This window comes from Serinus canaria, chromosome 1 (genome assembly GCF_022539315.1).
Source record: "Serinus canaria isolate serCan28SL12 chromosome 1, serCan2020, whole genome shotgun sequence".
In the NCBI taxonomy this organism is placed as follows: Eukaryota; Metazoa; Chordata; class Aves; order Passeriformes; family Fringillidae; genus Serinus; species Serinus canaria.
In genome coordinates this window covers 99,449,260-99,464,433 of record NC_066313.1, presented here as the reverse complement: position 1 = coordinate 99,464,433, position 15,174 = coordinate 99,449,260, and the positions used below count along the sequence as shown (strand labels likewise).

The 15,174-nt window shown below is 39.2% G+C and overlaps 1 protein-coding gene across 5 annotated transcripts in view; it reads left to right on the top strand.

The window, feature by feature from the left end:
* SH3KBP1 (SH3 domain containing kinase binding protein 1) overlaps positions 1 to 15,174 on the top strand; it is a 209,539-nt gene that overhangs the window by 30,616 nt on the left and 163,749 nt on the right. The gene's annotated exons all lie outside the window — the stretch shown is intronic.

Genomic DNA, 15,174 nt, shown 5'->3' with positions numbered 1-15,174 from the left:
ACTGATAGAATTAATGTAGGTAGTATCAATTAATATAAAAAGGAGACTCAATTGTTTCTTCTTCTTCCTCAGGTTGTTTTTTGTAGTCTTAAGAAAACCTCAGTACAGCATTCCAGTCTAAAAAATGCTGTTGTTTAAATTGTAAATTACAAAACCTCAAATTTGGGCTAAAAGGGAAACAAATAATATTTTTTTCCTTCTTTACTTCCTGAAGTTCCAAGCCATGAGGAGAATCTGATCAGAGATTGAAACAAGAGCCCAACATGTCATCTAGAAGTCATCTTTTAAATATATAATTTCTTTGGAGCTATAATATAATAATTCTTTAAGCTAGTTTCAATTGATTCAGAACTTAGTTATATATTATTATTTGAAATGTGTGTTATACAAAGAATTCAATGTGGTTTTGGCAATAGCCTCTTAAAGTAGTCATAAGGATTTATACAATTGGCAGGATTAGATGGTTCACAGCATTTCTCCAACCTAGTCCTAAAAGCTTGTGAGGCAAAGAGAAGGTATAAAAAAAGTATAAACTTATATTGTGTCTTCCCTGAAAATCAGTTTTCTTTTTCTTTTTTCCCCCCTCTGGCAACCTTACAAGCTCCGGATGTTTTTATTTTCTCTGTAGATTGTGTGTGGGTGGATATGTTAGTAATCCATGTATTTTGGTCTGATTCATTTTCACACTTGGCCTGGCAATTGTTTTTCTGTTGGAGGAGGCTGCTGTGAGAAACTCTTCTCTGTAGGTAGAATCTGTAGAGGCTCTTAGCAGCATTTCCAAATGTCTTACAAAACATATTTCTACAGTTTTGGATTTGAAGAGAGTACAACTGTGTATCTGATTTTTTGACAGGACCAAAAGCCTCATTAAAATTCTTAAAACACAAGCTCCTAGAAATTGACTTGCAGTTCAGTCTCACTGCTGTTTGAAGCTAAGGTGAGAATACTTGTCAATACTTCCACCTTCTTTGCAGTTTAATTACAAAGCCCTCAGATGGATTCCCTCAAGTTTAGGAAATATTTTCTGATTTTAATGGTCTTAAATATTTGTTTGCAAAAAAGGGTATAAGAGAAAGAGAGTATTCTGAAAGCCTGTGGATTATCTACAGCATTTTAATGATTGTAATGGTGACAGGTTGTGCTTCAGCCTTAGGCTGCCAAATAGTCCATTTACATAGAACAATACAATGAAGTCTGTATCCAGACTTCATCCACTGATTGTATTTTAGTTTATATTGCTTAAGAGTTAACAGTAACAGTAATAAAGAATGAAGATGAGAGCAACAGGGACGTGCAGGGGAAAAAAAAGAAAGCTATCAGAGATTGCTGCTGCTGCCATGACTTAGTGATACTCTTTAGTTCTGATCAAACACTGTAATTTATTAACAGTAAATATGTGTGTATATGTGGGGTTTGTTTAGAGGTGCTGATTTTTAGTTTATTTGGATTTTTGTTGTTGTATTTAGGTTTTACTTTTACGTACATAAGTGTTGTTTTCTGAAGTATCATGTGTAGACCATGTAACAGTTTTCATATTTTTATAAAGTGAACATCAACTGGAATGACAATCTTCTTTCACTGTTTGGTGTTGGAAGTAGTATTTGACTAATTAGGTATCTGTATTCTGTTCCTGTAAGTGCTGCAATTTCCTCCCCAGAATTTTTTGGGAACTGTTTGGGAAGCTGATGGTGAAGACAGTCCTTAAAGGGTCTGCCATTTCCTGCTGTCACCTAATTATGTACTCTACTAGCATTTCACTGGCACTGTTAGTGAAAAGTAAAATAATGCTAAGACAGAGTATATTAGATCAGTTTAGGTTTATGAGCAGAACGTGTTGTTCTCTTCAGAGCTGGAAAGAGCCGAGTGTATCTGAGCCTCTAAATCCTGATTTTTTTTGGCTTTGTTACAGCCAAATAAAATATATCATTGTTTATATAGAGGCACTCTAGTTATTAAGTTACCATGGAAAGAGTCAAAGGCACAGGTAAACGACCATCATGAAGTAGGATGGGTTATTTACTCACTCTGACTTCAGACTTCAGTGACGGATGCTTAGTGCCAGCGGTCGTGACGGGAGGGGGTGAGGGATGGAAGGAAAACAAGCAGAGCATACATTTTAAGAAATAGCATTGCTGCTTCCCACACAGGGAGAAGGAACAAGGCAAACCTTTCATTTTTAGGTGGTAATGACATTTGCTTTTATTGAATTTTTTTAAATGGGAATATCGAGAGAAATGAATTCATCACAAGCCATTCAAGAATGTGCAAGGTGCTGAGTGTACGTATCTGGTGCTTCACAAAACCTTAATTCATCCATTTCCCACTTGGTGAGGACTCACTGCACCTTTTGAAAGATTTGATTCAGTACTTGTTCTTCCAGAGAGCCTGCATTTGCCTTCCCAGAAGCAATAGGCCAGTATTATCAAAAGCCCTGATTAAAAACACCCTTCCAACAGATACTGTCTCTAAAGCAGAAATTTCTTTCATAATTTTCATGACTGCTACTGCCATTATTTTGGCTGACTCCTTACATCCAACTTAGCTAAGCCCTGGTTTCCATTTTAAACATGCTTTGGTGTGTTTAGGCTGCCAGATTTATCTCTCAGTATTTACCTATTAATCGATAACACAAACCAAATGAAAATCTCTTTTAATACTTTTGGCTGAAAATTCTTCTCTTCCTACTTGGAGCCAAGAGCATTACATCATTCAGCTTTGCTTTTGCCAACTTATTTATCAGCTTTTTGATTGCTTGAATGATCTTTTCATTTTTGTTCCCTCACCCCAAGCTTCCTAATCATGGTGCCCCAGGACCTTGCCAGCAGGTGAGCAGACTGCCTGTCCTAGTTCATGTTGTCTGCATGGCACTACAGAGGCACAGCTCTTACACTGTCATCAGTCATTGCCAAATCACTGGTCCAATGAATGCCCAATAATTAGAAGTAGAAGAAAGTAAAATGCAAATCTTCATGCTTCCTTTATGCTTCCTCAATGTCCCAGGGCTCAATTTTATTGTGCTATCAAAATGTAGTCTGTTCTCCTTCAAAAGTCCCTCTAAGTTGATCTGAGGTATTCTCCTTTCAGAAGTGAATTAGAGAGATATGGATGGAAAATGCCTGTAATTCAGAGCTACCACATTACCAGTCTTGAATAAAAATTAGCTGAAATTTACCCACCAAAAATCTGTATGTGTGTCTCAGTGTAGCTTTCAACAACTTCTTAAATTCTCCTCTTTTGTTTTAGGGGAGTATAATTCTAAAATTTAGTTGAATAGCTGCTATAATTTATGTCATGAAATAAACCACTTATAAGTAGAACTACCTGAAGTGTTGTGCAGGTATAGAAGGACATTTGCCCAGGATTTTACTTTTGTTCCCACACAACTTAGGAATGTTGTGACCTTCAGTTGATTTGTAATGCTATGTGGTATACTTGCTGCATTTACCTTTCTTTGACTCTGACTCTGTCTTTTCAAACTGAGAGAACATGAAGGCCTGCAGTTGTGAACTTGAGTTCACAGATTAGACAGTCACAGAATATTCCAAGTTGGAAGGGACCCACAGGGATCATGAAGTCCAGGTCCTAGGTGGATGGCCCATATGTGCATTGAACCCACAAACTTGGCATTATTGGCTCTCACAAACAGATTGTCACAACTAGTGACAGTTATTCAAAAGCAAAAACTGGTTTATTGCTGATGTTTTGTAAAAGTACAGAATGCTGAAGTTAAAGTAAAATCCTGGAAGGAATTAGGATTTGAATTATTGCACTGGGAGATATCACTGGACTTTTCCCTGAAGAAGAAAAAAATATGTACTTTGAAACATTTCAGTGGTTCACTGAAGTTGATAGAATGACAAGGAGGACACAACAGTGCTTGTGGGACTGAGCACTGCATTTCCTGATTATTAATTGCTCTGTTGTTCTAATTTCTGTATTGTTAGCCCAGATGTTTTTGCTAGGTTGTTTGAACTTCTGCAGCCTGTCAAGGTGAACATTTTTAGAGGCTAGTCAGACTGTGGACATCAGAGGAAAATGTTGAGTTAGCAGAGGGAGAAGAATGACTCATTAAACTCTAAAATGAAAGCTCTTTCTCAATCTGTAATCCCTTTCCAGGTGTTTTCAGAAGTCCATATACACACATATATATATATATATATATATATATATATACACATACACACACATATGTGTCCATGCAGTAGGCATGCCTGATGTATGCATGTTGCGTACAAAAATATACACTAGGTCTAAAACCACAACTTACAAGTTAAGACATAGAATTTTTTTTTTCAAGGGACTTTTATTATACAAAATAAAGAAAGAAATTTTGTCCTCTGGTACCCATTAATTCAACCTTTTTTACTCCACTAAGCAATTGTGTAAGGATGGGTTTTTTTTCTAGATGAGTTTGCACAAGGAAATAGCATGTGTTACTTGCCCTTCTGAACCCTGGTGACACTTGCAGTGACACTGCAATATTGACCCCATTTCTTTTTGCTGGGATTTTTGCCATTGCATTGGTTCCTTAGTGAACATTCAGATATTTAGAAAAGGGTAGGTTTTTTTTGGTCTCTTTAGGCTGAGTATACTGTACTCCCAGTAAGTTTTCTTTTAGGCTCATGTGTTTCCATTGGAAGCTGCACTTCTCTTCCCACTTTCCCACCCCACAGCTTCTGTGTGGGTTTTATTTTCTCATGAAGCTGAAACGGGGCATACAAGTTCCAGGGCTGAAGAACTCCTCCAGGGCTTCCTTGCTCATGCCTGGAGTTACTTGTAATGTGTTGGTAACCTGCCTCTCCAATCTCTGTTCTGTTCCCTTCTGCTGTCAAATTGCAGCTCCATGACACTGAGCACTGTAAATAATGAGAGAAAATATTAATTACAGCTGTGTTAGAGAGAGGTTTTTGTTTGAAGACTGTTGTATTAGTGGAGGCTTTCTCAGTCATGCTTTTGAGCCTGTCTGTACTGAAATGAGATTCTGGAGTCCTACCATTGAAGAATGTATCTGGAAGGACAGACAGGGAGATGGGATTTGAGTTTTGACAACTAGCAGCACCAGCATTTGCTAATGAGTGCTAACAGATGTGTTTGTTTTCTACTGATGTTTTCAGACATTCATAAAGTGAAAACAGGATTTACAGGGAGAGGCTAAATTACTATCTCTTACTAGATTGCGTTGTTGGAAAAATTGACTTGGCTCCCACACTCAGTATCCCCTCATCAGATCTGGCAACAAGCAAAGAAATGAAAGATAAATATTGGCTACAGGCAATTGTTTTTAGTTAAAGCCAATTGATATTAGCTGGTTAGACTGCTTGAGAGAAAAGGGAAGTTTGCATCCCTGGAGCATGATGCAGAGTAGCAGGGGGAGAGGTAAACTTGAAATGGCATTTTTGATATTGTGTTGCCATTATAGTGACACTATCATTTTATTGAACTTCATCTCGAAGTAGTAAGACTTTGCATTCCTGCTGCTGTCAGGGAAATGCATGTAAACAGGACTTCTGAAAAGATGTCACATGTGACAATACAAAGTGATTAACTACAAGTACTTTTCTAAGTGTGCAAAAAAAAAAAAATATTCCAACATAATTGTCTGGCAAGGAGCCTTTGGTAGCACTAACATAGGTCCTTGATTTTTTGGTGTTAACAGTGGCCACTTGAAATATTCTTTTTGGTTTTTTTCTGAATGGGTGTGCCTTTTGATGAGGAACAAAAAGAATAAGATAATACAAAAACCAAATTCTTCTTTGTGAACATTATGGATGAGCAGCCTCACTTGTGATAGGAACTTGCACCTCCTGCTCTGGTGCTCTTTCATGGTTATAAGGGAGTTAGTGTGAAGTATTGCCAGGGAGCTTCTGCTATGCAGCAACTCTACAGCAAAGTTCTGCTCCAGGGCCATCTAGTAAAAACCCTGCACAGAAGCAAACAGGCTGTACCAGAGGAAGCTCAGTCAGCTTAACCAGTTCTGCCACTTTAAGTCAGTGGCAGGGGCTTCAGCTGGTTCAATTGCTAACCACCCCCTAGTCTTCCTGATTCAGCTATGCTGGCAGAAGTTTGCAAATAGGTACCATATCAGGAAATTCTACTTTGGTTGTTTAACACATATAGCACATTTTTGCAGTCTTTTCCTTTTTCCCCCCCTCTTCTTTTGTATCTTTCTTTTTCCTCCTCTCTAAGGAATTTACAACCATGCCTCTTAGTTATATGTACCTGCTCTTGGATACAGTCATTAACCACCTGCCTCTCTTGGAAGAAAGAAGTTTGTGGTTTGAATTCTGTGACTGGAAGAGAGTAGTTAATATTCAGATTTTGTTTTCATATGAAAGGGTTAAAACGAATAATGACAGCCATGGAAGCTGTGCAAGATACTTGGACAGCATTTAATATCCAAATAAGTACTGCTTTTTCATAAAACATTAGCGTTAATTTTGGTTTTGTATTCAACTGTTAGCAGATGAGACAACTGGAAAGGAGTGATTGAACAGTTTCTTTAGCATTTTTTTAAGAGAAAGGGATACCTACAGGGTATCAGGAAAAGTTTCTTTAAGATGAACATATAGTAAGCTAACTTCATTGTACAGATCATTACAGGAAATGCAGCTAAGGCACCAAATTATATTGTTTGAAATGTTAATGAATTTTTGTGCACTGCAGAAACCATAGCTATGCTAGCACAAAACCAAAGTTGTGTTCAGTGGTTGTTGCTTTGCAAAGTCCTCTCTGCCAGGTGCACAAAACCTTGTGTGCAAGCTGTACAGCTTGTACTGTGTTAGATTGCTCCCATGCAAGTGGTAATGGTGGTGTGACTAAGCAAAACTTGAAGAAGCACAAGTTTGATTGGGAAATAAAAAGAATAAATAGGAAAAACTTTGAAAAATGGGCACAGGACAAACCATGTAAATTCAGGCATCTCTGAAAAAGCAGTGGTCTAGTAGCTCCCCACAGGAAAGCTGGATGCTTTATTTATATAAAATATGGTAATTTTTTAAATTGTAGCTGGCAGGTTGTATATATGTTCTAAGAATTACATTTTAGTCTCAAAGGTGGTGTTCCAGTAAATCATGGCTGTGTAACAATGAGGTTGGAATTGCTTGAACAGTTATGTCTTACATGGCTTCATTGCTTATTCTTGAGCTTACATGAATTCTTGGTCTGTGTTACGATTGACTTCAAAAGTATAGATAACTTTGTTTGCAGTGTTTTGGGTTTGGGAAGCCTATTTTATTGTGTGAAATGTCATTCAGTAACTCTAGGTCATATTTGCTTCCACAGTATAAAGCATTCTAAAGCATTCTCTACCATCCTGCAACCCAGCCTGACACCTAAAAAACAAGTGTTATTTTCATTCATACATCACAAAGATAGTGTAGACAGATCTGCTATAATGCCTCATCCAGAAGAAAATCTCAAAGGAGACTAAATTGAGACAGAAAATTGATTTTCTCAGAAAGAACCTTGGGCAAGGCTCCTGGGGAATAGCAGAAAGCAAAAGTCGATCATCTTTTCAAGAAGGAAAAGAAGAAGAATTTGGGGAACTGAAGCTTCATGTTTACCTCCTAGAGACCATTTCCAAACATATGAAGGACAAGAAAACAGCTGGGAATAGTCAGTGTGGAGTTATGAAAGGGAAGTCATGTCTGAACAGTCTGTTAGCCTTCTACCATAAGATCACTGACTTGGTGGAGTGAATGTTGTTTATGTTGACTTGAGCAAAGCTTTTGTCACTGTCTCCCATAAGTGGACAAACTGAGGAGGTGCAGTGCAGGTGAGTGGGAAAAAGTGCCTGACATGCCAGACCCAAAGAGCAGCAGGAGATCCAGCTGCAGGCTGGTCCCTGGCAGTGGTGGCTCAGGGGTGGGAGATGGGGCTGATGCTGCTCAGTGTGGGCAGTAATGAGCAGGAGGACAGGGCAGAGAGGAGTCTGAGCAAGCTGGCAGGTGCTGCAGAACCGGCAAGTGTTTGAGTCCGCAGAGGGTCGTGCTGCCATGTGTAGAGGCTTCAAGAGGCTGGAGAAAGGGGCTGAGAGGATGCTCATGAGCAGAGGGAAATGCCAAGAGCTGCAGGTGGAGAGGAATAACCCCAGGCAGGAGTACAAGCCTGGGTGTGTGGGAAGCAGCTTTGTGGAGAAGGGCCCAGGGATGGAGGTGGCCACGAAGCAGAGCACGAGGCAGCAGCAGCAGCAGCAGCGTGTGCTTGTGTCAGGGGCAGCTGCTGGCTCCCTGGGCTGGTTTAGGCAGTGCTGTGAGCAGGAGGATCCTTCTCCCCTTCTCCTTCCTGGTGAGGCAGCTTTGGAGTTGTGTGTCCAGTTGTGGGTTGTCAGGTACAAGAAAGAGATGGAGAGAATGGAGTGAGTCCTGTGCAGGGCCATGAAGGTGGTTGAGGGATTGGAGCCTGTGACATGTGGGGAAGGTCTGGAAGAGATGGGACTGTTCAGTCTGGAGAAGAGAGGGCTCAGGCTGATCTTTTTAATTGCCTGAGTATGTGATGTGTTGGAGTACAGTGGGTATGAATTGAAATACAGGAAAATATTTTAAACATAAGACAGAATGTTTGAGGTTGGCCAACCACTGGAATAGTCCAAGGATATTGTGAAGCCTTTATTCTTGAATGTAATTAACAGCCAGTGAACACAGCCTTGAGTATCCTGCTCTCACTGACCCTGCTCTGAGCCAGTGGGTTGGACCCAGCAATCTGCAGAGCTGCCTTCCTGCCTTGGCCATTCATTCTGTCAGCCTGCAAAAGCAATTAGCTGGATCACAGAACTTTGGCTCAAAAGGGATCACTCAGCTATGGAGCAGTAAACAGGAGAGTCAGTAGAAGTACAAGGCACCTCGAGGCTCTATCTGGAGAGTAAGCAATGCCTTTTCTGTATAATCAAATGAAGTGTTGGTTATAGTTTCCTCTTCTAATTATAACTACATGCTCTTTCTTTCAATGAACAACATTTTTCACACTGCAATTAAAAATATGCCTACACACACACATGTACTTATGCCAAGAATGGGGAAGGAGGTTTTAGAAACATTATAAAATGATGATTCTTAAAGCATTTGAATGGGCTGAGTGAATTGTGCCTCTAGTTGATTTTTTTTAAAACAAAACCTAGCTTTCTTCAGGCTATACTTTAATGTGAATCCCTTTTCCTCCCTTGTTATTTCTCCCATATGCCACAATTTCTGAAGTGACCTTTAACTGTGAAGAGGTGAGTTGTTAATTTATTATAGCTCATAAGTTATCCTTTGTGAAAGTAGGCATCTACAGAGAGCATCCATGTTCTGTGAAAGGCAGCAATACAAATCCAGGACTTGTCTGATGTGAAATAGTCTAGGGGGAGAAAAGTGGTTAAAGGTAACTGCTGAGAAAACTTGCAAACAGAGGAATAAAAATATCAGAATATTAATGAATAAGGGTCTTCATTGAAGATGGATCTGAGTATCTTCAGATTACTCAGAGAGGTGAGGGGTGGGGTAACTGCTTAATGTGTGTGTAAGTGTCTGTGTATGGGTTGGTGTAGGAATGAGAGAGCAAGGGCATGGGATGAGTTTGGAAAACATCTCTTAGATCTCCCCTTTCTCCTGTAGGCTCCATGTTTCATATTTATGAAGATTCCTTGGGTTGTTGCTGTGCCCAGCAAATGCTGCTCAAGAATCTCTTTGCTCTCATGGTTAGAAATGTTCCTTTGTACTTTCTCCTCATCTTGTGAGTTAACATGGCTTTTTGGGTTTTCCCCCCCGTGGTATTTCATCAATCCTGTTCTCTCTTTGTCCTTGTAAGGTCTTTTCTGTGCTTGAGAAAGTGTGGTAAGGTAGGTTTTCATTCTCCTGAGAGTACAAGCAGCACTTCTCTGTGTTTTATTTTACACCATGTGCTGGGCAGACAGGACATGATAAAGAGTGTTACATTGTAACCCAGATTAAACTTCAGTGCTGCACCCTATATTGAGTTTGACTCATCCATTATCCATTTAATGCTTTCTCCTCTCATTTTCAATAACCTGTGAAACAATTCATGGGCCTGGATTTATGAAATGGACTCAAAACTATGAGAGAAGCAAAGTCTGCCTGGTCTTTTGAAAATCACAGCAGTTTTTAATATCTTTCTTTAGCTTTTAATATCTTTCAGAATTGCTTAAACTGTCTCTGAAACTCATCTCATGATAAGATTGGGGGTTTTTTGAGCTGTGCACTAAGGATCGGTTTGAATTTTTTTATGTCATTGGGAGTGCTTTTCTCTCCTTAGCTACTACACATGCAGTTTGGCCTTTTTTCCAGAATGGCTTTTTACTAGCTTGCCTGCAGGTAAGAGTGTGTTTTAACTTGTGGACTTTATCTGTCAGCCAGTGAGCCACCTGTGTGCTGTCTGGAAAAAAAGGATGCTGACTGGGATGAATTTGTTGAAGAAGTTATACATGGAATGAGTGTTGGGTTTTTCACTTACCTGAAAAACCTCTCCATTTCATGTTTCCATAGAGCCATGTTTTCCCTACAACCCTTTCTTTTACTGCTAATTATAACCTTCTATTATGAGTTCTCACAGCCATAGAATTCCCAAACTGTACGAAGGGGAGAAAGAAGGATTTAATAATTCAGAGAAAAAATGATTGAGTGAAAAGGAAAAGAAAAATTATTGTGGAAAAAAAAAGAAGTTGTGATGTATATGAGGCTTTAAATGCCATTGTGGAACTATTTAAATAATTTAGCTGCCAAATGAATCCCACTCCTCTTCTGTCATTCACGGAGGGGTCTGCTAAGACAGAAGCTTTGTATGAGCAGGGTGTTTTCAGAACAGGGTGTTTGAGCAGCCCGTTCTGTCTTGAAGTAAAAATTATTTTCAGCAGGCATATTCTAAACACATTGTACCTGTGTGAGAGAAGTACAAAAAGCACAAAATCTTGCAGTAGTATTTTGTGCCTGAGTTCAGTAACACTTGGCAGAGGCCAGCCAGGATAGAAAATTATCTAGATTACATTTAGAAATAGAATATTTGCCTCTCTAGGACAAACTTGTGAGAAACTGGTATTAGGTTGATATTAGGCTTAATTTAGGAAAATAGAGGAACAGTGAAAGTATGATAGAGTGGTTAAGGGAGAAGATTGTAATGGCTTGGCCATGTTTGCTGTTCTGAGGAGTTAAAATTGGTGACCTCTGTTAAAACAGATAAAAATAAAGAAATAAAAGGATGACAAAGAACAGCGTCCAGAGTAAAAACTTCTGTTGAATTGCTAACAAGGCCTGAATTTAACAAGGGTGATTGAAAGGGAGTGAAGCTGTGGGTTGGGGTTAAAAGGCTTGAATAGGGCACTGTGACCCAGGGTAGTGTGTTGAAAAATGTAAATGTAGTTAAAAAAACCCCAGACAACACTAAGATGAAAGTGCACTGCAGGAAATGCAGAGTAATGTTCAAGTTCAGCATACCAGCTCTGCTGTGTTTCCTTTTGGGGGTTTGGGTTTGGGTTTTTTGGGTTGTTTGTTTTTCTTTTTTTTTAGGTGTTTTTTCTTCCATTTTCTTCCTCAGTTATCACCCTGCTACTAAGCATGCCCCATGGCTTTCTCTGCAGACCATAAACATCTGTAAACCATCTCTACTGCCCCTGTTTCACAGAGGTTTGGTATAAAGATGAGGGACAAGACGAGTAAAAGTTGATGGAATGCGTGGGAAGCTGGAACTGGAGCCCTGAGGTGGAGCAGAATGGCTCTTGGGAGCCACCCCATAGGGCACTCAGTCTATTTGTACTGATATTTCCAAGGTTTAGTACAAGCAGTGATGAGTTCTTGGATTTAAAAAATCCTGTGACACTCTACTGGCAAAGACAGACATCTGTGTTTGTAATAAATTTTTACCTTGTGGTGTTCTCAAATTTGCCATGGTGTCTTTATGTTGATTTCCCCCAGTTAGCCTCCTTTAAAACTGCACCAAACTGTGTAATCAAAATCAATTTATTTGATTTTCTTTTTGGCTTTGGGGGTTCACTTTTGAGAGATACTCACCAGCAGTTACTTTACCTAGCTTTGTTTTATGAAATCTTTTCTTATGGGTGGTTTGCAGTGTTACCTTCATGGATTTGATCTAAAGCTCATGTAGTCTAATTTATGGCTCTGTTTGGATTGCACTGCCTATTGCTAATTATAAAGTGCATATTCTTCAGTTTACACTGTTTGAATATTCTAATATTTAACTTTGTACATGTGTGTGTCTTATCTATCTTCAAACCACACTCAGAGTTTATTCAGGAGAAGCAGAAAAAACCACAAACTGCACGGACCAAAGTTGTCACTTAAAATTACACCCCTAAGGAGCTGGTTTATTGCCTTTTTCTTTCTTGAAACCTCACTTTTTAAAATTATATTAATAAGAAATAATTCTAATTGTCTAAGGACAAAATCTTAGAAGTTGAATCAGGTAGATTTGCTTTGTTGTATTAAGGTGAGTTGGCAGAAGGCAGCCCTTGCATCTATTACCTTTGCAGAGGCTGAGTGGCAAGTGGTATTCAGACCATCTTTCTTGGCTGCATCTAAAGATCAGAGTCAGCTGTGATTTCTTGTGTTTGGGATCTCTGCAAACAGTACCCCTGGAATGTACAGGAGGCAGTTCTTGCTCATGCTGATGAATTCCTGCTAGAGCAGCTCAGCCTGTGCCCATTCTGCAGCTGGTTATAGCAACTTCAGGCCTTAGGGCTGTAAGTACTCAGCATGTCAAGAACTGAGCACCTGCATGAACCTTCCTTTCTCCTGAACACCTGGTTAATATCCAATTAATGACCACATTATTTAAAATTGCTCATGTGTTCATGTCCCTTTGCTTGTAAAACTTAGTGACACCTCTAATATTTGCTCTCAGTGAAACAGGGCTGAACCTTCTGAACTTCTGTAAGCCCTTTAATGGCTGCTGTGGTGGCCTCTCTGACACCAGCACTTAACCAGCCTCATCAATACTGCTTGGGGACACTTTGAGCATAAACAATGCTAAATAAAGCTTAATGGTGTGCTCTACAACACTACCAGTGCAGATGGCAAACAGCAGTTTCATTTTGTTGTGAAGTTGGACCACTTTCACAACGTTTGCATAAATTCAGGTGTGATCTGATGCAAGGAGAAGTAACATGTAGTTGTGTTTTCAGAGTAGCATGCCAAAAGCAAAGCCAGCTAATGACAGTATGTTTCTGATTTGAACTTCAGGTATACATTTTTTTCCTCTTTGGTAATACATGACTGATTCAAATAACAAAATGTTCGTGTGAACCTAGTGTCCCTAAAATGATTATGCAAGAAGTGTGATCAGAGGGCTCTGTTAGCTTTGTGGAGCTTGAGGATGAACTAGAACTTCTGCTTAATATGGAAGTTATTTGACCCTTTAAAGCAGAATTGCATCAATTGGAATTTACCAATAACTATGAAGATACTGAATCTGAATTCTGATGCAATTAAAAAGAAGAAGTACTGTCATAATTTTGCTGCCTTCTTGTAAACCTTGTAACAAGAACCATGGGAAGAACTGACATGACTGTCCTCTTTTCATGACAAGATGCTGACAGAAGCACCAAGGGTGAGCTAAAGGATGCAAAAGTTCATTTCAGAAGCTATTTCTACATAAAATTGTTACTCAGCCATAAAATAGTTTCAGCCATTCTGCTGAAATTGGAAGAGTAACTATTGTTGTAGTTTACTGTCATAAATAACCCAACCTTGAGGACATTTACAGTCCCAAAAATGCCTCAACGTAATGAAAACTTGTAACTCTTGAGGTAAGAGTCGTCATATAGTGTGAAAATGAGCATCTTGGATGAGCACCTCGTTTTTGTAGGAGTTTTTAGAAGCTACCTTTGCCAAGAGCAAAGCTCCTTTCTGTACCCATTCATTTCTTGTCAGGAAGAAAGGAGTTTCCACATTCCTGGATGAGCTGACCACCTGACTCACAAGGGCATTTTTCCATGTTTATTCATAACCTATCCTATCAAACACATTTTTCCCACAGTGTATTTCTACTTTAAAAGATCTTAAATAATGAGCTTTTAATTTTTAAAAAAATGATAGAATTCATGGGGAAAATTATCTACTTGCTCTTTAAAAACAGAATAGATTTAGAATAGATGAATTGACATCACTAAAGCCCGAGGCATAAGTTTAATTAGTTACTGGCGTAGCTTCCACTGCAGCTATTATGCAGTGCATACCTCAGGGAATGTTTGTCTCAGTGGATTTATACTGTCTTATGCTGCGTGGATTTTTCTTACCAATGTTAAAAGAAATGAGTGGAAGTGTTAGGAAAACTTTTTTCATTAATTCCTGAAATGTTAGAATTTTTAAACAAATAACAGTGTATCATTATCTTAATATTTTTTCTTTTTACACTTTCTGGAATGGGCTTTTCAATCTTTGCAGAGACACTAGAGATTTATTATATTTCTTGAACAAAATCCTTCTCAGGTACCAGAGCAGTTGTTTTTTTTTTCCAGAGGAAATATCTGTCTGTGTTAGCAGGAATGCAGCATGGGTACAAAGCAGGAATATGTTTTTCTGTTGTTTTTTAACAGTGAACCTAAATTTTTGAAGTTATTAAAGATATGTTTGTTTTATGAAGTTTATCCCCATTGCAAAATGGCAGCAAGTTACCCTTGCACTTTTTTTGGGTCTCAGTTTTTTCCGGGTCTCCAGAGGTGCCTGGGAATTTGTTCCAAACCCAGGCTTAGCAGCCTCACTCTGGTCCTGTTCCTGATCTCTGTGGGAGGTGCTGGGCACTGGGCTGTGTCTGAGAGCCTGTGTCAGCACTTTCCAGTGCTCCTTCCTGTGTGGAGCCACAGGATCCTTTTAACACCTGCACTCTGAGGAGTCTGTATACCACCTGTAGTGGAGGAGCAGGTTCTCTGGTGGGCACTGCTTTATCAGGCCTGGGAAGCACTTTCTGGCATTCAGACTTCTGAAAAGATTATATTTCCAGCCCAAAAATTCAAACTGAATTATAAAGAAAATTTCTGTGCTTGTGCTCCATGGCACTGTCCTAAAACTGGAAGCTGTAGTTTCAGGTCATGCCTTTGGTGCCAACTTTAGCACACGAGAAACCAGGTATAAAGTTTCTTTTCCCTGGAACAAAGGAAGATAAGATAGTGATGGAGAAGCCTGTGGATCATAATGCACTAATTAGAAGGGATCAATTAAGTGGAGTATCCTC